This window comes from Pinus tabuliformis, chromosome X, assembly GCF_031772625.1.
Source record: "Pinus tabuliformis cultivar Carrire ecotype Pingquan chromosome X, CPIR1, whole genome shotgun sequence".
Taxonomy (NCBI): domain Eukaryota; kingdom Viridiplantae; phylum Streptophyta; class Pinopsida; order Pinales; family Pinaceae; genus Pinus; species Pinus tabuliformis.
The window spans coordinates 100,318,780-100,340,330 of record NC_142308.1 but is presented as its reverse complement, the minus strand read 5'-3'; the positions used below and the strand labels follow the sequence as shown (position 1 = coordinate 100,340,330).

At 36.5% G+C, this 21,551-nt stretch overlaps 1 pseudogene; it reads left to right on the top strand.

Annotated features, from left to right (window-relative positions):
* LOC149138600 (transcription factor MYB114 pseudogene) overlaps window positions 1-20,433 on the top strand; it is a 100,304-nt pseudogene extending 79,871 nt beyond the window's left edge.
* Window positions 20,434-21,551: the final 1,118 nt, after the last annotated feature.

Sequence of the window (21,551 nt, the reverse complement as noted above, 5' to 3'; positions counted from 1 at the left end):
TTTTCACAATTTTCATAGTGCTTTCTACAAAAGTTGGATTAGTTGGTTAATTTGGGTTTACTAGTTTTTCTTTACATTTCAAGCTTTCTCCTTTCTGCAGTTAGAATAGTATCTATAGAGTAGTCTTTCCCTCCTTTCATCACATATAGACCTTCTTCTAAAATCCATAGAAGTTTGCTTGAGCTCCTAGTGATCTTATGCTCGCTAACCAAGTGACAACTTGCAGTAAGAACTAGTACTTGTGCATACAACACCGTCGCTTCCAAGTTTGTTACGAACTACCGGGTTGATAAAAGTAAAGTAGGTAGCCTAGGGGTTGCAGGATTATTGCTGCAATACTGGTCCTCACCATACTTTCTGGCACTATTGCCAGGGAAGTATTAGAGTATTCTGTGATTACTGATTTCTTCTATTTTCTATTGCAACATTTTGTTAATAGTTTATTTCAGAAAAAGTAGACTAGTGCTTCTTTTCCTTCAGTTCTGCATTTCCTTGCTTTCCTTTTCAATTATGAATATTTCATTTTAGCAAGAGTAGACTAGTCATTATTTTCCTTCAGTTCTGCATTTCCTTGCTTTCCTCTTCAATTCTACAAATTTCATTTCAGCAAGTTCATTTCAGTTAGTTGCAATTTGTTTTGTTCAATCAATTTCAGTTTTGCAGGTACTTTCAGTGTGGGGAAAAAGAAACAAAAACCAACCAAAAATATTTCCTTTCATGCCTCGTAGGAATAGAGATAACTCAGGAAAATTTTTGCCCAACACCCCCACTTCTTCACACAGCCAACCTTCTCTCTTCTTTGGTGGTTGCGATCAAGAAGAACCCTTAGAGTAACAGCCAGACATATTTGAAGAACCTATAAGGAAGGAAGAAGAAGAAAACATTCCTTTGGAGCCAATGGCTGAAAACAGAAATGTTAGGGGGAACGGAGAGAGAATAGAGGGTACCTTTCACATTCGGGAGACCAATGGGGACACCAAAATGAAGAATATAAGCCCTTCCGCCCTACCTCATTTCCACGGTCTAACTAGAGAAGATCCTGACACCTTTTTGTTTGAGTTTGTTGTTATCTGTCAAACCTATGACTATGCAGAAGATGAGAAAAAGTTGAAACTATTTCCTTCCACTCTCAAGGATGCCGCCTTGCACTGGTTCATGGGATTACCTGGCAACAACATCACAACTTGGCCTCAGATGAAGCAAGCCTTTAACAACAAGTATTGAGACTATTGTAGGTTAAAATATACTAAAGAAGAAATTTTCCGAATGACCATAGGAAGTGATGAGTCCGAGGAGGACTATGAAGAGAGGTTCCAGCTCAATTACAAAAGGGTTGTGTGTAGACTTGACCCTGAGTCTCTAAAGCTAGTCCTACTCAGGGGAATTCAGGAAGATATTTCAAACACCCTCCATTTACTGGCCGGGGGAGACATCTACCAAATGTCCTATGAGGACATAAAGACTATTTTCAGGAACCATTCTAGAGCAGCCAGAATGAAAGGTAGGGGGAGTCAACCCATAGCCAATACCTCTTCCTCTAGCCCATCCATTAAAGGAGAAATTGGAAGCATGCTGGAAGACTTCAAGAGTGAGATGTTGCAGACTCTTGCCATGCAAATGAATAACTTACATATCAAAAGGAAACAAGAGGAAGCAAAGAGGGCTTTGGCGACCTTTTTCCCTAGATGCAACATGAGGCATCTTAGGAATGAATGCCCATTGAACGCTATAGAAGTTTGTTTAGTCTGTGAAGAGAATCACTCTACAGACAAGTGCCCTTCCTTACCCAGACTTAAAGCTATATATCAAGGGGCTAAGGGAGTCACTGGACAACACTATTACATAAACCAAAGGAGGCCGCATGGACGTAGACCATACCAGCATGGGATGCAAGGGACATCTCAGGCATACTACAAATCCAACCAAGTCACTTTCATACCTTCTTGGGGCACCCATTCTCATCCTTCCTGGTCCACACCTCCTCCTTGGTACTTCACATATCCATATCATGCCCAACCAGCCACCCATTCATCCTGATCCTATGCTAAGCCGCAACCTCAGTGGAATGCATCTCATTAGGGGTGGAGGCCCCAATAGAACTTTCCTCCTACTCTTTTGCCTCCACCACCTACCCAACCACAACTATTACCTCCTACTCCACCAAAGCAACCCCAAATGCCTGCCCAACCAAATCTCAACCCAAACAACAGACAGGCTTAGCAAGTGTATAGTGGGGAACCATCATGCCCAAATTATGCTGTGGAGATTCAGGAAATTAACTTGTGATCTGGGAAAGTTCTCCCACATATGCAATCTCGACCCAGGGAGGTTGATGAAGATAAAGAGGAAAGCGAACCTAAAGAAAATCCACCTTTTCCTGAGAGACTATCCATAACAATCTAGTCTACCCTAGAAGAAACTGAACTCGTGGGAGAATTGAAACATTTATGTGTGAATATACCACTTCTCCAAGCCATAAAAGATGTGCCTATCTACAATAGGTTGATCAAATAGAAGTGCTTTAGGCATCGAGGGAGGCGCAAGAGGGATGCCCCAACCATCAATGTCATAGGGCAACTATCCGACCTGATGTTGGGGCAAGTAATCTGTCCAAAATATCTGGACCCTAGAAGCCCAGTAGTTGATGTCAACATCAATGGCACCATGATCCCACACACCTTGATTGATCTAGGAGCTACCATTAATGTGATGAAAAAGGACACAATGCTCAAACTCAACCTCCAGGGCTCCTTGAGGAAGACCACGACCGTGCTACAGCTTGCAGACCACTCCACCATGACCCCTGAGGGGATTGTGGAAGATGTGATCGTCTCCATTGATTCTTGGGAGTATCCTGTTGATTTCTTAGTTCTCCAGCCAAAGGAAAGGCTCACTAGGTATCCTCTTATTCTGGACAGACCCTGGTTGGCTACTATTGATGCCAACATTAGTTGTCGGGCTGGGAACATGACCATAAAGAACGGGCATATGTCTAAGCAGTTAATCCCATATCCTCCTATGCAATCCTTGCTAGAACATGATCTACCTCTTTGGTTGGAGGAGGAGGATGAGGATGAAGTCTATTCTACACTGCTTTGTGCATTAGAAATCATAATGAGGGGAAAACTGTAAGATGAGGATGATATCATTGAAAACCTTATTCAGAATCCACCCACCAGTGTATGACCATTAAAGGACATAGTATGAGAAACCCAAAACAACCCCTCAACTGATATTTGTGAAGCTGACTCCACTCCTCTCCATGTTAAGAATATAGAATTCAGCCCAGAAAGAACCCTGAAAATCAATCCATCGCTATCCATTTCCTAGGAGGAGGAACTGTGTAGATTACTGAGAAAACACCTAGATGCCTTTGCCTAGAGTTATAAGGAGATGAAGGGAGTGCACCCTTCAGTATGTACTCATCATATATACATCAAGGAGGATTGCAAGCCAGTCAGGTAGCCTCAAAGGTGGATGAATCCAGTAATTAAAGATATTGTTAAGGAAGAACTATAGAAATTGTTTAATGCAGGATTCATCTATCACATCTTTGACAGTGAATGGGTCTCTCCTTTGGTGCTAGTGCCAAAGAAAAATGGTAAGCGGAGAATCTGTGTCGTCTATCAGGAATTGAAAAAATCCACTAAAAAGCACCATTTTCCTTTACCTTTCATAGATCAAGTGTTAGACGGTCTAACAGGGAAAAAGTTTTTCTCTTTCCTAGATGGGTTTAGCGGGTACAATTAGATTTAAATCAGCCCTGAAGACCAAGATAAGACCACTTTCACTTGTCCTTGGGGTACCTTTGCATACCGGGTCCTTCCTTTTTGTTTGTGTAATGCTCCAGCCACTTTCAAAGAGTGGTATTGAGTATATTTTCTAAATTATTTCATGATGCAGTAGAGATATACATGGATGACTTTACTCCTTATGGCTCTGACTTTCAGGAAGCTTTATATAACCTAGGAAAAGTTCTAGACAAGTGTATTGAGATGAACCTATCCGTCAGTCTGGAAAAATGTGAATTTTTGATGACTGAAGGGACCGTGCTAGGTCATGCAATATCTCAGCAAGGATTGTAGGTGGACCCCAACAAATTACCATCATCCAAAGGGCCCCACCTCCTCAAAAGGTGAGAGACGTTAGAAGTTTCCTTGGTCTAGGTAGGTATTACTGGAGATTCATTAAATATTTCAACAAGCTAGCCTCTCCTTTGTTTGGCCTTTTAGGTAAAGATGTCGAGTTTATATGGTCAGAAAACTATCAAGAAGCCCTAGATACCTTGAAGAGAAAGTTCGTGACTACCCCAATTCTAAGAGGCCCAAATTGGGCCCTACGTTTCCACATTCACATAGATGCCTTGAACACAACAATAGGAGTAGCCTTGGGACAAATTGATGAAAATTTACCTTATGCCATATACTTTATAAGCATAAAATTTTCAAAGTCAGAGTTAAACTATACGGTGACTGAGAAGGAACTCCTAACTGTCGTGCATTCCTTAAACAAATTCGGACATTATATCATAGGCTACCAAACCTTTGTGCACACTGATCACGCTACAATTAGATATTTAATGAACAAACTGAATGTGAATGCTCACATTATTAGATGATTTCTTTTACTGCAGCAGTTTGATTTGACCATTATTGATAAGCCTGGTAAAGAAAATGTTCTTGCTGACTTTTTGTCTAGAGTAAATTTTCCTGCAGGTGAAGAAAGAATGGTGGATGACCAAATGACGGATGAGCACCTGTTTTCTATCTCAGTACTCTCTCCACGGTTTGCTAATATAGAAAACTACTTGGTTTCAACACCGTTTCCACCACATCTATCCTCAAGAGAGAAGAGAAATATAGTGAGGAAAAACACCCCTTTCACCTGGATTTGGGGCAATCTCTTCAAACTTGGCCCATATCAGATCTTGAGAAGATGTGTCAGGGAGGAGGAAGTTTTTGACATCCTCCTGACCTATCATGATGGGCCTTATGCAGGTCATTTTGGAGTGAAAAGAATTGCCTTCAAGATACTACAAGCAGGCTACTACTGGCCCACTCTTCATCAGGATGTGAGGAGATATGCCAGCCAGTGTGATCGATGCCAGAGGATGGGGAAACCTACTCCAAAGGATGAAATTTCCATGCAACCTCAAGTGACCTTTGAGCCATTTGAGAAGTGGGGCATGGACTTTGTGGGTCCCATTAGCCCTCCTTAAAAGTAGAAGCAATACATCATCATGTGGACCGATTACCTAACAAAGTGGGCAGAGACAAAAGCAATCAAAGCAGAGACAGAGGAAAAAGTGGCTGAATTTTTCAGAGAGAACATATTCTACAAGTTCGGGTATCCAAGAGAATTGGTCACAGATCAAGGTAATCAGTTTACTTCCAATTTAATTGAAGACCTGCTCACACATCATAGAATCAATCAAAGAACTTTGACCCCTTACCATCCACAAGCTAATGGGCAGGTGGAGGTCATTAACATAGCATTGGAAGGGATCCTGACAAAGGTAGTGTGCATCAGCAGAAGAGGCTAGGTGGACAGATTAGTTGAGGTCACTTGGGCCTATAATACAACATGGAAGACAACTACAGGGTTCACATCCTATGAGATGGTCCATGGGAAGAAGGCTTTGCTGTCAATAGAATTTGAATTCAATACCCTGAGGATGGCAGCTCAACTGGACCTAGACCTCAGCCATGCACAGAAAGAAAGATTACTTTAGATCAATGGATAGGATGAACACATAATGTAGTCCCTTCTCCATACAATGGTAGTTTAGCTTCAGAGAAAGATATGGCATGAAAAAAAAAATAAAGGAGAAGAAATTTGAAGAGGGAGGTTGGGCACTACTGTATGATTCAAGATATAAATATTTCAAGGGAAAGCTAAGGACAAGATGGCTGGGACCCTACACTGTGGAGAAATGCAATGACAATGGTTCAGTTCTGATTAGAACCATTGATAATGAAGCCATCCCCATGCTTGTCAATGGACATCAGTTGAAAGTTTACAAGAAACCCCTCTCCAAGCGAGAGCTCATTGAAGATTTGAATAAGATAGAGATGGTAGTGGAGCATGTATTAGCCTCCACTTCATCCACTCACTGAAGAAAAAAAATAAAAAAATAAGGACTCAAGTGAAGACCTCCATGAGGCGCTTGAGTCCCATCATTGGGTTGAAAACCTCTCCTGAGGTGTCCCAGTGATGTCAAAAAAAAGAAAGAAGGGAGAAAAATATGATCCTTGGGTGAAAACCTCCCTTGGAGGCACCTAGGATAGGCAGTTACTGTGAAAACCTCCCTGAGGCACCCTAGTTGTTTTAAGGAAAAAAAAAAAAAAAAAAAGAGAAAAAGAAAAATGAATTTCCAGTTGCATTGCAGGTTTGCAGGAGGAATACATGAAGTAGCAGAAGGTGCCAAGGGAGCCCTAAAACCAACACCAACACCTATCCTACCTTCCCACACTTTTCTCCATCTTTCTTGGCATCTTTCTCACCTCACTGTGAATATTTTTCAAAAACTTTGTTTTCTATAGGAGGCTCTATGTTTTCTACAGGAGGCCACTGTAGGAATACAGAGAGCCATAAATGGATAGGAAAGGGAGTTTGAGGGACAGAGAAGCTTCATAAAAAATCTATATATCCTCCTGCAGTCTTCAAACCTCCCTTCCATCATGTCTAATCCTGCATCACACCCCAAGCATCATTCTTCTTCCTGTCCAAGAAAAACACAGAGAAAAATAGTTTTCAGGAAAAAGAAAAAAACAAAAAAATAAGAGAGTAGCCAGCACCATCAACCTCACCTGAAGCCTACCTATTACCTCTCCATCTCTATCTACATCTCTGGCATCATCCTCATACCTCCATGCATAGAAAGAAGTTGAAGTTTCAACGGGAGAAGTAGCTACAAGAGCTCCTGTAGGAATTCCTGTAGCAACTGATCCCATTAAAATCCAGCATCAGCAACAAGAGGGTACAAATATGGAAGTTGAAGAAGGCACCTAAAGCTCAGATTCAGCCAGAGAAGAACCTGCACAAGGCATAGGCACACATCAGCAAGCAGAGAACAAACAAAGGCATACAGTAGAGAGAGAGAGCCACAACACCTCATAGCAAACACATTCGGATCTCAGGTAAGTAACTAACCAGCTCCTCTGTTTGCATTTGTGTAATTAGAAGGCATGAAAAAATAATGAGATGGTTGAGGTTGAATGAGGGAAAGGTGGCTAGTTAACTTGGCCACCTTCATCTTGTTGACTCCACACATCTGAAGATGTCACCGACACGTGCGCACAGTCAACTCAAGAAAGATGTCAAGGAAAAGTAGTGGAGGAAGTGTGAACTCCGATGCAATCATAAGGGATGATTACAAGGAAAGGGCCATGATGACAAGGTAGGTGGGGACCAACAGTTCAAATATGGCCAATGTACACTTGGCTAGCTCACCCTCCATCACCAAAAATATCCATAAAAAGCATTAAGTACTACTCCCCAAGCACTCTCACCACCTTTTCCTTCATTCTCTCCTCGAAACTCTGCTCCTGCAATCTCCTCGTGCCCCCACGACCTCATAACCATCGTTCTCCATTGATCTCTCCCATATTCCTGCACTTGGCATTTTCTACAGGAGCACTTATAGGTTCTATAGGTGAACCTACAGGAATTGTACAAGAGGGCCATCAGTCTTCTACAGGAGGGTGAGTGAGTTGTTTTGAAGGGAGAAAACATGGGTTTTAGCATAATTTTTAGGCTAAGGAGGTAGGTTATATGCATACCCCCATCGAATATCAAAATATGCAACCAGTGGTTTAATTTTGAGGAGGAAATAAAGCCTTTAGGTGGAGGAAACACATAATAGAATTTCTACTTATTTCTTAAAAAAAGCACAGTCTCCCTGTTTCTCTATTTTTCTTCAAAAATTGTTGTCTCCTTCTCCACATTTGGATTCCCATAGAAGCATAAACAAAATGACAGGAGTTTTTATGACAAAGGAGCCCACCAACTCCTCTAGGCTCCATGCACATCCCCAAGTAGTGGACATATTCACAAGAGAAAATTGAATGAAATTTTTCGAGAAATTCTGAGGGTTTGATGAGGAAATTACTCAAGAATTTGACCACTCTTTGGTCTCTCACACCAAAACACATGCCATTGTCACCTTTAGAGGTCTTTCCATGGAGATAACCCCTGCGTTTATCAGTAGGGTCACTACCCTTCCTCTTGGATTGCCCTCGAGTAAGGATGAAAAACCAATTGGCTAGGCTGCCAAGAAAAACTTCTTCCCAAAAAATGAAACCCCTGTAGAGGATAAAAATGGCATTAGAAGGGCTAGCATACCATATCCTTGGGACGTGGTCAGCTACCAAATAATCAAATATATTTCCTGTGAGGGGAGGTCTAACATTGTCTATGGTACCATTTTAGAATCCTTCATGAACTAAGATATGGCATGGACACTCCAACCCCTCAGAAGCTCAGCATCCCCTACTTCCTCCTAAAGTATCTCATTGACTCTAGAATTAAATTTCAAGTGGGGAATTCATAACAACACGCTCACCATAGGCTAATCAAAATTTTAGTGGAAGAAGCCCTCCATACATTTGCACTCCCTATAGCATGGGAAATCTTCCGAAACATGATAGGAGAAGATGACATAAAAGCCATAACCTATGATATCAATCCTACTGGCAGTGAGGAGGAAGAGCAGCAAGGGGGAGAAGGTGAGGCAACTCATGACTTAGCAGAACAAAAAGGCAAGGAGGAAGAAAATAAGATAGAGGATGAGAAAGCTGAAGAAACAGAGCAGGAAGAAACAACGCAAACAGAGACAGAAAGAGAAATAGAAGGAGGAGGAAAAGGGGTAGAAAAGATAGAAATGTCCCTTGAGACTCTAGAAATAGAGGCAGCAGCTACTCTCACTACCCTCATTACACCAATTAAGACAAAACATAAGAGGAAGAGGTAGACCTCAATGTAATTTAGGGCTACGAAGAGCACAAGTATCAAAACAGGAAAACCCTAGCCTTCTTCAAAAGTGCCAATTATTATTGAAGATTCACCCTCTTCCCAAGGGAAAGAATCCACTTCCAAGGCACCTATCACATATGAAAGGGGGACTCCTAGATCCCCCACACTGAAAGAAAAGGTAGAACTATAGGACCGAAAAACAGTCCTACAAGAGGCACAAACAGTTCTACAGGAGACCCTGTCAAAACTACAAGAGACCCAAAAGCTGGAAAAAAGGGTAGAAGGACAGCCACAAGGAAAGGAAGAAGAAATAGAGCTACAAGAACCTAATCCCCTGCCCAGTCTTGGCTCCTACTACAATCTTCTTGAGGGGGGGGAATAATTCCACAAAAATTTGCAATTCCACTATTCTTTGAATTAGAGAAAGAAAGGATAAGGACCCATAGGTGGATGAAAATAGCCAAATCCAAAGGGGTTGAGGATATTGGCCATATGGAGAGCAAACTCAGAGAAATGGGTAGAGAATTAAGTGTTGTAAGACATAGAGAGGCAATTGCAAGAAGCAGGGAAAATTTTAAGAACAACCCTAAATTTATATGTTTAATACATGGGCGAATCCCCATGATACATAGGAAAAATGGGAGGCGATTTAATCACTAATATAATATGTATAAATATATTTTTTGGAAAATCTCTCACCAGATTATATTATCTTGTAAAGTCATGGCGAATCTTTCACTAAATTATAAAATCTTGTAAGATCTTGGAAAATCTTTCACTGAATAATAAAACATTGTGAAGTCTTGGCGAATGTTTTGTTAAAGTATGAAACCATATATGATAATAATAAAACATATTCATTAAACTGTAATATACTAACATACATGTTTGGAAAAAGGAAACATAATTTTCACTTCCTACAAACAATGTTGCAAGTTTTAGTGGCCACTTTTGTCAAGCTACCACTTTTTCCAAGCTGTCAAATTTCTTTCTTATTCCATAGACTCCAACTACGAGATAAAAAAAAAAAAAAAAAAACACATCAAGTTTGTTTACCCCAACACGCCAACAAGTAGCAAGCCCCAACTATATAATATAATGAAGTAGTACGTATCCCAAAGCCTAAAGGGGATCTAATGGAAGGAAGTGACCATTGTCAGAAGCTTTCCAATCAATATATAAATATATAAATGTAGATTTATTATTATTTTAATTGGAAATATTTAATTAAATAATAAAATTTAATTAAGACTCTCCCAATCTAAATTTCTTATTAGAATAATTCACTGCCTTCATACCATTTTTAACAGTGTTGTAACATGTGGATTAATTTCCTTTTTGGTGCACAATCTCAGCCTTTTAGGACAATATCCAGTGCAGTGACCCAACCCCTACAGATCATTACCACAAACTAAGAACAGCAGAGAAGGTGAAAGGTTGTACGAACCAGCATATTTTTCAAACAACTAATCCAAGATCAGTACCTTAACTTTTTCATGAAGATATCATATTGAGAGTGTTTGAAAAATCGTGGGAAATCTGGGCAGCAACTATCTCTCTTCTGCGAGGGTGATGCGGAAAGAGTTAAGATTTCATTATTTTGAATTTTTTTTTGCTAAATCAGAAAAACCAATATTAATGGAGATATCAGTATTTTTTACTAAATTTTCTGAAGTGACTAAATGTATCTTTAACCATTCACCTTAAGATTTTTTTTATAATATAATTTCCTAAGTCTATTTAATATATTCGTTATCATAAAAACCAACCTATATCCATCTTAACTCCACATCTACCACTCTTAAAGGGATGAAATATATCTGTCCCTCCCAGCACTTGGTAGACCCAGAATGAAGATGGATCTAAGTTGATAGAATTTCCCCTTTAAATAGTCTATGCTCACGTGAATACCATGGTATTACCATGGGTTATCATAAACCTGGAGCCTAAAAACTACTATTAGTAATTTATAAAAATTAATAAAATTAATAATTGATTTTTATTTTATTTTATTTTATTTTAACCAAGTTAAAATGTTAAAGTGACATTAACCTCCCAGCACTTGCCAGACCCGGAATTAAGATTGATCTAAGCTGATAGAATTTCCGGAATTAAGATGGATCTAAGCTGATAGAATTTCCCCTTTAAATATTCTATGCTCACATGAATACCATGATATAACCATGGGTTATCATAAACGTGGAGCTTAAAAAATACTATTAGTAGTTTATAAAAATTAATAAAATTAATAATTGATTTTTATTTTTATTTTTTTATTTTAACCAAGTTAAAATGTTTAAGTGACATTAAATTACAAGATCCATTTTTGCTCTTGATCTACCAAGCGGGATCAAATATTTTGTCACTCTATGTTAGTTTACATATCACGATATTTGATCCAGAGCAAAGATGGATCTATGCTAGTTTAATTCCCCACCTTTAAATAGGTTGCATTCCATGTGAATACCATGGGTCAATACCATGTGCCATCTTTATTTTTATTAATACTAATATTAGGGTTAATAATGTTTTTTTGCACGTTATTAATAATAATTTGGCCAATGGTATTTGGCCCATAGGATTCAATTAAATAAAACCTCTTTTTTGAGCCTTCTTAAATAGAAAGAGGGTTATGGACTAAATATAGAAAGAGGTTTTATTTATTTACCATACCTATAGTTTCTTTATATTTTTATTTATTTACCATACCTTTGAAGTATAAAAAGACGTTTTATTTATTTACCATACCTCCACTTTATTTATATTCTTATTTATTTACACACTTGCGTGTTTATAAATATCAGGTGACATATCGAGTAAATCTAAAAAAAATGTTTTATTTATTTACCATACCTCTCGTTTATTTATATTTTTATTTATTTACAATACCTTTTTTATAAATATGGTATTTGGCCCATAGGATTCACTTAAATGAAACCTCGTTTTTTAGCCTTCTTAAATAGAAAGAGGATTATGGACTAAATATAAAAAGATGTTTTATTTATTTACCATACCTCTAGTTTATTTGTATTCTTATTTATTTACCATACCTTTGGAGTAAGTATAAAAAGAGCTTTTATTTATTTACCATACCTCCACTATATTTATATTTTTATTTATAACTATCATAAATACATTTTCTTGGAAATGAGGGTGAATGGAAGATTGTAACTCCTAATTTCAAGGGCCAAATTTACTTTTTTTACCCTCTCCCTTAAAATAAGGTGGGCTAACCTCCATACCTAATTTTTTTATAAAGTAAATTTGAGGTGATTTGTAACAATGTACTATGATACAAAATATTTGCCCAATAAAAATATAAAACCCGTTAATTTAGCCCAAGGGCGAAAATTCACCCCTAAAAATTTCCGTTGCAACAAGCCAACTTGAAACAAAAATGAATTGCTAAGGAGGCCACTGGAAGAGAAAGAGACCCAACTAGCATGCATGTCCAGCTGGTCCATGGAGGCATTGCAATATAGGACACTAGCAAAATCCTATGGCCTGTATCTCAAGGACCAATGGTTGCAATTTTAGATAAAGACATTGGTAGAAAGAGGCACAATGCCTTTCCAAGATTACAAGCAGTTTATGGACCTATGTGATCAAAGCACATTAGAAGATAAGGTAAAGATGGAAGAATTCTAACTGCATAACATGACCCTCATAGACATGAATGTGTGGGACCCCAATGCCAGGTTAGGGGAACTAAAACTAATGGCCATGACCTCATGGATGAACCATGAAGAGTTAAGGGCATCATAAATAAGAAGGTTGATGATAAAGGAGTAGAATGAGCCATTCATGATCAGAGTTGAGCCATCAGACCCCATGGCACTCATCAGCACACATAACTTTCTTGATAATAATCCTCAGATTGCCCCTACATATATCATTGATCAGGCACAAGACATTGCACATTTCGAGGATATGGAAAGGTTACTTGGGGGTGACTGTGTGCATGCATGTATGAGGAGATGCAACACCTTACCACATAGTCTGCAGATCAGGGAATATCATTCTCCAACGAGGATGAAGGAGGCATTAGGTAGAGTGCCAATGTATAAGTGTTCCATGTAGAGGCTAAAGGTCAATTGGATTAGCCTCAAATTGTGTCCCCCACTACTGCAAGGCATGTTGGAAGGCAGAAGAGAAGAAGAAGAGCAGGAGTAGTGGGAAGAAATAGACAGGAAGGCAGGATTCTATGACAAGGAAGAGGAGACCACACCAAAAGCATGGGATGGTAGGGAGGCCACCAGGGCCATAAAAGATGAGGAGATGGACTAAGTTGCTCAGAGGATGAGCAACACTTTCAGTAGGGGGGCGATGATGAGCATCATAAATGGGTAATTATATGGGCTCATTTTACCTCCTAACCTAGTCAAATCAACCATTCTCTTAGCTTATTGTATGATTTTCTAATTATGTTTATGATTATGGAGTGAGTTGAGTTATTTATGATGCCATGTGGTCTAATATGTGTTTAGTGCAGATTATTGATGAATTTTGTGGTCAAAGTCAAGGATCCAGTGGACAAATGGCAGCAATAACTCGAAGTGGACAAAGGAGAGGACTTATAGGAGGGAGTCCCCCTCATTTATTACTCCTCACCTCGAATTCCCCTTCATTCAGCTCGGAGTATAAGCAGCCAAGTCATGCATTAGCATGCAGCCGAGCAAGTGGAGGATAACTGATGACTATCTCGCGTTTTGGGAGCCAAGCCTCCCTGATTTTAAGGAAGTTTTTGGTAGCTTCATTTATATAAGTAGAGAGGCCTAGGGCCTCACTAGGGCCAAATTTTTGTTGGATTTTTGTTGTACTTTTTCTTATGTAAACTTTGCTCAACTTTGAGCTTATTCTTTGACAGTTCCATGTAATCTTGTTATAGTTTTAGAAATGAAGATGGAATCCTTTTTGAGTTAGCACTGAGTTACCTTAGAGGGATAAAGCTTTTGGGTTAGGTCCCGATCCAAGCAGAAAAGCTCCTCTTTACTTGTATTTGTATGTTTTATTTCAGTTTGTAGATTAGGTTGTTGTTAGGTGAATTTCTTTTATGGTCAAGAATAGGTTGCTTTTGATGATTCAATAGTTTTCTTCCATTTGTGCTTTATATAGCAGGTTAAGCAGTGACAAAGAAAAGATCAAAAAGGCTAGAAAAAATTCCTTTGACTCTCTTCCTCCATCTGGGACCATGATTTGAGGGAAAGACCCTCTTGCTGCCCCAAAAACACAGATGTTCCTCATTCATAAGACTTCTAGTGTTCAGAGCTTTTTAGTTGGTTAATAGTCTAGTTTTCTTTACTTCGGAACTTCTACATCATGCTCACTTCTTTATTTACAATAGTCTTCTTTCATGATTTCCTTTATTGCAGTAGTTATCAGCATTCCCTTTCCTAGATCACAATTTAGACTAGTTTGATGCAAAACTTTGTTTTTCTAGATGCACTCATTTCATTACTTGGTTAATCTCATCGGTTAAACTCAGTTGTTTATGCAATAGAGATCTTCTGGCAGTAGTCCAGCCTATCAGCCATCACCTCCTCCATCTAATCCATGCCCTACAGGTCGTCCAAGTCTCCCCTCAATTCTGCCCTAGTTTCCCGCATTTTCCATAGAATTCCTTCCTCTCTCCTTGAGCAGTTCCTATCATATTTCTCTCTCCTATTGATTTTTTGTAGACCCCAGGTGCCCTAATACGTCATTCCAACCTTCATTCACCTTTTCCACCCACTCTCACACCCTCAAAATAGCCAAAACTGCTCTCGGCCTCGTCCTGTAGGCCTCCTATAGAATGTTGTTTTTCCTCTTGTAGATTTCCTGTGTCCTCCTGTAGATTTTCCTGTGGGCTTTGTTTTGAAGGCCGAGTGTGGGAAACGCCTCCAAAAGGCCACCTGACACCTCTTAGGACCCATCCACACCATCCTGCATCCTCTCACGTACCAAAACTGCCCTCCAACGCCACCTATCCGCTGCCACATTCACAAACAATAAATTACATAAATGTCAAATTCACATAAAAATACATAAAAATAATTTTTTTTCTCATTTACTTCCAGAAATAGCTTAGTTAGATGTTGTTTACTTCCTTGAGCAGGTAATGGCGTTCTTTTCATGATTTTGATAGTTCTTTCTCCAAAAGTTGGATAGTTGGTTAATTTGGGTTTACTAGTTTTGCTTTACATTTCAGGCTTTCTCCTTTCTATAGTTAGAATAGTATTTGTAAAGTAGTATTTCCCTCCTTTCATCACATATAGAGCTTCTTCTGGAATCCATAGAAGCTGGCTTGAGCTCCTAGTGATCTTGCTCTGACTGACGAAGTGACAACCTGCAGTAAGAACTAGTACTTGTGCATATAGCACCGTCGCTTCCAAGTTTGTTACGAACTACTGGGTTGACAAGAGTAAAGTAGGTAGCCCAGGAGTTGCAGTATTATTGCTGCAATAGTGGTGCTCACCACATGCCACCTCTACAAAATGAAAAAATCTAGAGGAGCATAATGCCCAATGGTAGAGGTTGGAATCCAAGCATTCAATTCTAAAATAATCATCTCACATTGTGAAATCTCTCCGGATGAATTGGTATTGAGTTCCCTCTTGTCTCTCTGACTCCAAAATCCTATGGACTTGTCGCACTAGTTTGGCTCTACTCCTCATCTCGCCCTTGACTATTTTTCCACTCCCCTTCTGACAAGACTGGAACTAAAGATACAAGAAGCTTGAAACTAAAGATGACAGTCAACCAAGGCCTTCTAAAAGCACTACCTAAGTCTCCAAAGGGGAATCCCCAAACAACATGCAAGTTCTTATGGCTATGTCATGGAATCAGAGCATCCTCCTTGGTTGCAAGGAGTATAAGATAATCCTTTCGCATACTTCAACATTTTAGAGTAGGAAAAGAAGAGCAAAGCCAAGAAACACGATCCTCAGGATGATCTAGTGCCAAAAAAATAGCATGACCAAGAATCTCTTTAAGCACCATATGCTTTTTTTCTTCCTTCAATTTACACAGTTGTTTAAGTTTTTCTAGTCAAATGAGAGGACACATTTTTTTTATGGCCTATATTCAATTTTGTCTTAAACTATTTTTTTCTTTCTATCTTAAACTATTTTCTGCTTTCTCTGAGGGACTATCTAGTTTACCTTCCAAGGTTATACAATCCTTCTCTAGTTCATTTGTGACTAGATTTAGCACTCTGCAGGCATCTCTTCATCTCAACACTAGTCTCTTCAGTTTACCACAACTTGTACTTTATGTAAATTATTTTTGGTAATATTAAGCCTTTCTCTTTCTTACAAAGAAAAAAACAATAGACAAAAAATTCAAAGTTTTATATATTGGCCTTGTTTAATATTATAATTTTTGGAGTTTTTGGGTCCAAATAAGGTTAGATAGTGTTTTTCTTATTATTTAAAATACAATTTTCAATGCATAAATGGATTCAACTGATGAAAAACGTTTTTGGAACTTTGATTGTGTATTACACAAATTATACTTTTAATTCCAACAAATTCCTACTAGACAGAGGAAACATGCCTCGAAAACCTCTAAAAGCTAGAAAATTTACAATACAATTAATATATTTTATAATATACTTGCATTATTTTGATAAGCAATGAGATTGTTATTTGAAAAATATTCAATTTCCATTGTTACTTCTAAAGTATTGGTAATCTAGCAATAACTTAACAATAATAAAAACTTTGAGGTATATCATCCATTACATGTTTTTATTATGTACCTATTATTTTTGAACTCGGTAAATGTTATTTTAAATTGTGTATTGTATAGATAGAGAAGAACATTCTATTAAGATGTGTCATTTGGTATTTGTGGAGTTGGCATGTGTCCCTCGTAAAATAAAAATAAAATATTCTATGTATATTTATATATAGAAAGAAAATGTTGATCAATTCGGCTTAACTTGGCTTAACTGCTTCATGAATAAAATATTCAATGAATAAATTAGAAAAGTAATTGAAAGTTAAAGAATAAAATAAAAAATATCAATTCCTTCCTAACAATAGTAATAAAAGGGACATGTGTAATTCATTGGATTCTTAATATAAAATTGTTGATTTACCTGTAGATTCACAATCTCATGTAATCTACTAAAACAAGCGACAAGAATCTACTTGTACTCTTTACAGTGGAAACGCATAAAGATCGAGCAAAAAAAATAATAGACAAGAGGAAGAACATCAATGGAACATAACACAATAAATATTTAGGGAAATCCACAACACAAAACCCCATTATGTGTATTGCATTAATCCAAAAAATCAAGATGAGATTACAATGCTTGTTCTCACAAGAACAATCCCAACACTCAATAAAATCAATCTCCTAGCTCACAAGCAAGCTCAAGCCAAATCCAAGCCTCTTCTCTGCTCTCAAGCTCCCTCTTTCTTTGCACCCTTGGTCAAAGAATTTAGATGAATGCAATATACTTCGCTCAACCATGAGCATAACTTGCACAAGTATTTCCTATCCTCTGCTTGATGACTTCCTTTGGCCAATACTTAGCCAAATTTCCAAGCCACTAAGCTTCTAATTCTTTGCAAAATTCCCGAGAGAATTAGCCTATATTTAAAGGGAAATTCATTAGTTCCTGAATGCATGCACTATCAGTGTAACTTAGAAAAATTTAAAACACATAGTACATTGTCCCACTCTAGTCTCAATTGGGTATTTATCATAATCGACATGCATGTGTTTCTAATGAAGGAATATTCAGTTAACTCGAGTAGCACTAGTTGAGTGCACTAATGCATGATCTGACTCTTAACTCACTATTAGTTCCTCAAAGAGTTTGGAGCTAATTTAATTGGACTTAACTCAGTAACTGAGTTAACTAATTACAAGTCATACTTAACTCATCCTGGACCCCAATAATATAGGGAGAACATATACATGACTTCAAAAATACTTCCAACTCAAAATTCCTAAGCTAATTAAGTTATTTAAAATTAATTAACTATTTACATGTTGCTATGAGAAATAAAATACAATTTCATTCAAGGAAAAGTTAAATTGGAATTTTTGAATTCTATTTTTAACATTTCTTGTTGCTATTTTCAACAAAATTAGTGTGTCACATTTAAAAATATTCAGAATAATAAAAAAATTCAATGTGGGGTCATCAATAAATTATTTTAATATGTCGCATTAAATAATATTGATGTATACATAAAAATATGTTAATAACAAAAGAAATAATTAATGTAGACAATGTAATCCATAGATAAAATTTGTCAATACACATTATATATATATATATATATATTAAATAATATGTATATACTAGATATTGTTTCAACAAAATATATGTATATATCAAATACCAACTGAACAAAATAAGTTTAAGTTTGCACCTGAAAAGATTTGATCTCTCTAGGCTCATTGTAAGGTGCATCTATACTAGTTTATAGAAACTCGGAGCATTGAGAAAGTTTCTTCATATAAGTATTTGTGAAATGGCATCCATCACCAGATAAATTAGAGTTATAGAATTGATGATGGAAATCATATTATGGATTTTAAAACAATTGCAACTTAACAAATCTTTAGATATGGGAAAAAAAGAAAATCCTTTTGATATTTTCTTAGTCCTAATTATGTTAAATGGAAAAGAGGCATGAAGTTAAAGTATCTCTAAAAATTCATGAGGAAGATACAACATATCCAAAAGAAATTCCTCAAATAAAATCTCAAAAAATTAAAGGTAATACACCCTGTCATATCTTTCTCATTTAAGTAAGTATTTCACCCATTGAAAGCATGGTTATTAATAGGTAACTTATGTATAAGAAGAGGTTAGAGAACATGGAAGAAAATGAGTTTCTTAAATTTCTTCTAACTCGGAAAATCACCATATGTAGTTCAGGTGGGAATGGCATATGGATGCCCAATAATGGCTACATCATTGGAGGATAAAGGATAATATAATTTTTCACAATAAAGATAGTATTAAAAATATTATTACATCAAAATTGAAGGAGAAATTAGGGGGTAACAAAGTGAGAGAGAAAAAGTAAACTATGACTATTATCAGGAGATCAACCCAAATCTTGAAAACAGAAATCACCTCTCCGTGTTGGCTAGTGTAAAGAAGAAAATAATCATTGCTAAAATAAGAACAAATTTCAATTAGCTACGTAGTAAAACTAGAAATTATTCAATTCCCAATAATTCCTCGGTTGAAAGAGTCTATCAACAAAAGAAAAGTTGAAAATAAAAAAGGTATCTCTTAAATTATTCATTTTCTACGCATCTTCAATCTAAATTTCATTTTTTTTTACATCACCAATCTTATTAACCTTTTGTTGAAAATAAAAAAGGTATCTCTTAAATTATTCATTTTCTACGCATCTTCAATCTAAATTTCATTTTTTTTACATCACCAATCTTATTAACCTTTCAACTCAACAAAAGTTAGTTGACATGAAATGCTTCTTTTAATGCTTAACAAAACTATGTAGGGTGATCTTCTGATAAATCTTTTAAATTTTTTTAACTATAGACATAAAACTTTAAATAAATTTCAGTAAGACCATTTTAGTTTTAATGAACATTAATAACCAATCATTATCATAATAAACCATTTATAATTTATCTATTCTTATTATTCAAAAAAATATTTTAAAAATTTATTAAAATTATATATATATATATAAAACACTTTTCCATGTATCTTTTTTATTAGTTGTTTTTTAAAGATTTTAGATATGACCAAACACAATTACTTTTACTTTCCTCTTTGACCTCGAAAGTTATATTGATTTTACTTTTCTATATCATAAAATAATAAAACCGATCCCCACTTCATATGGTAAAAATAGAATGCAAGATTTGTGTCAATTTTTTAAACATGTCGAAACTGGTTTCAATGGGTTAACTATCCATCAATATAGCATAAAACAGTTTCTCATTAGTTGACTATATGGCTAATTAGCAAACACAGAGAATACTTATACCGAACTAATAAACTTACTCATATGGTTTCAGAAGACATGGTAATTAGACATATGGTAATAACCATGGCAGATAATATCAGCACTAATTTTATTGTGTGTTTGCAGCTGGTCACTAATAGCAGGACGATTACCAGGACGTACTGATAATGAGATCAAGAATTACTGGAAGACTCAAATGTGCAAAAGGCATGTGCTTGATAAAACCAATTGTTTTGATAACATGAACGAGATAGTTTCAAATAAAAAGGGAGCTGAAATGAACTCGGGTTCCCTAATCAGGCCAACAGCCGTTAGACCGCCTGAAGTATCGTTTACAGACCATCACTCTGATCAACTCATTAAGAACCTCCTGCTGAGCGTCGACAGTGACGACTTTAACACATCCAATCTGTCGTTAGACTTCTTTCCACCTTTACCTCCACCAGAATTTTCGACAAATTTCACTATCGAGGATTTTGAAATTATGGATGTTATGATTTTATTTTGAAACCGTACAGAATCTTATTCAGGATAAACTACCAGACTTGTGAAAGTTAGCCCAGTATACAAAACAATATATGCGCGCCCATATCATGTGACTATGAGTGGCAATGATGAGATGTTCCCGTTACCAGTCATGGTTATAAATAATCCACACTTACTATTCAAACTTACTATTTTATAAAAAAACTACTTTATAAAAAAACTATCCCGGGGTTAATAAAATTTGAAAAAAAAAAAATTAATATATAAAAACAATAAAAAACAACTATTACTCTTATATTCATATGCTTATATATCTAAATAATAAATATATATTTAACCTATAATTACTAATTATATTTTTTTATTTGTTTAATATGATATCTCTATAAATGGTAAGGGGTAGTTCAAATATTGATTGAAATAATGTGAGCTTGAGAAAACTTTTACTAATAATTTATTGTGTTGGTTGCTGAGTTCAAAATAAAGATAAAAATACAAATAAAGTAAATCTCTATAAAGCTAAATTTGAGTATTTCTTTTAAATATAAAATAAAATGTCAAAATAAATTTATTATATTTTAAAAAATAAAATAAAATATTTTTATTAACTTAATATTTAAACCAATATTTTTATTAATTTAAAATATTAATTTGATTTAATATTATAGTGATAAAAAATACACCAAAATGTGTCGAACAAAGACCAAAGAGTACACCAAAATGTGTCGAACAAAGACCAAAGAGTACACCAAAATGTACTGAGAAAACGACAGTCATGATCAGAAATAATACTACTTGGCAAACCAAAGTATGACCAAACATGTTGGAAGAAAAGATTTGTGGTCTAAGGAGTAGAGGTAGTACTATGACAAAGAAGAAAGGCCATCTTCGAGAAATGATAGACCACTACCCAAATAGCATCAAGTTTGCAGAAAGTAGTAGGAAGACCACTTCAAAAGTCCATGGAAATGGATTCCCAAGGACCAGAGGGAATTGTTAATGGCTGATACAAACCATGATTATGGTTTGAGGGCTTACTTTTTTAACAGAGAGAACATGCGAGAATGAATTTTTCCACTTTCTTGGGTAAGCATGTCAATAGAAGTGGCATTAAAGATTTAGAATGGTCTTATTTGTGCC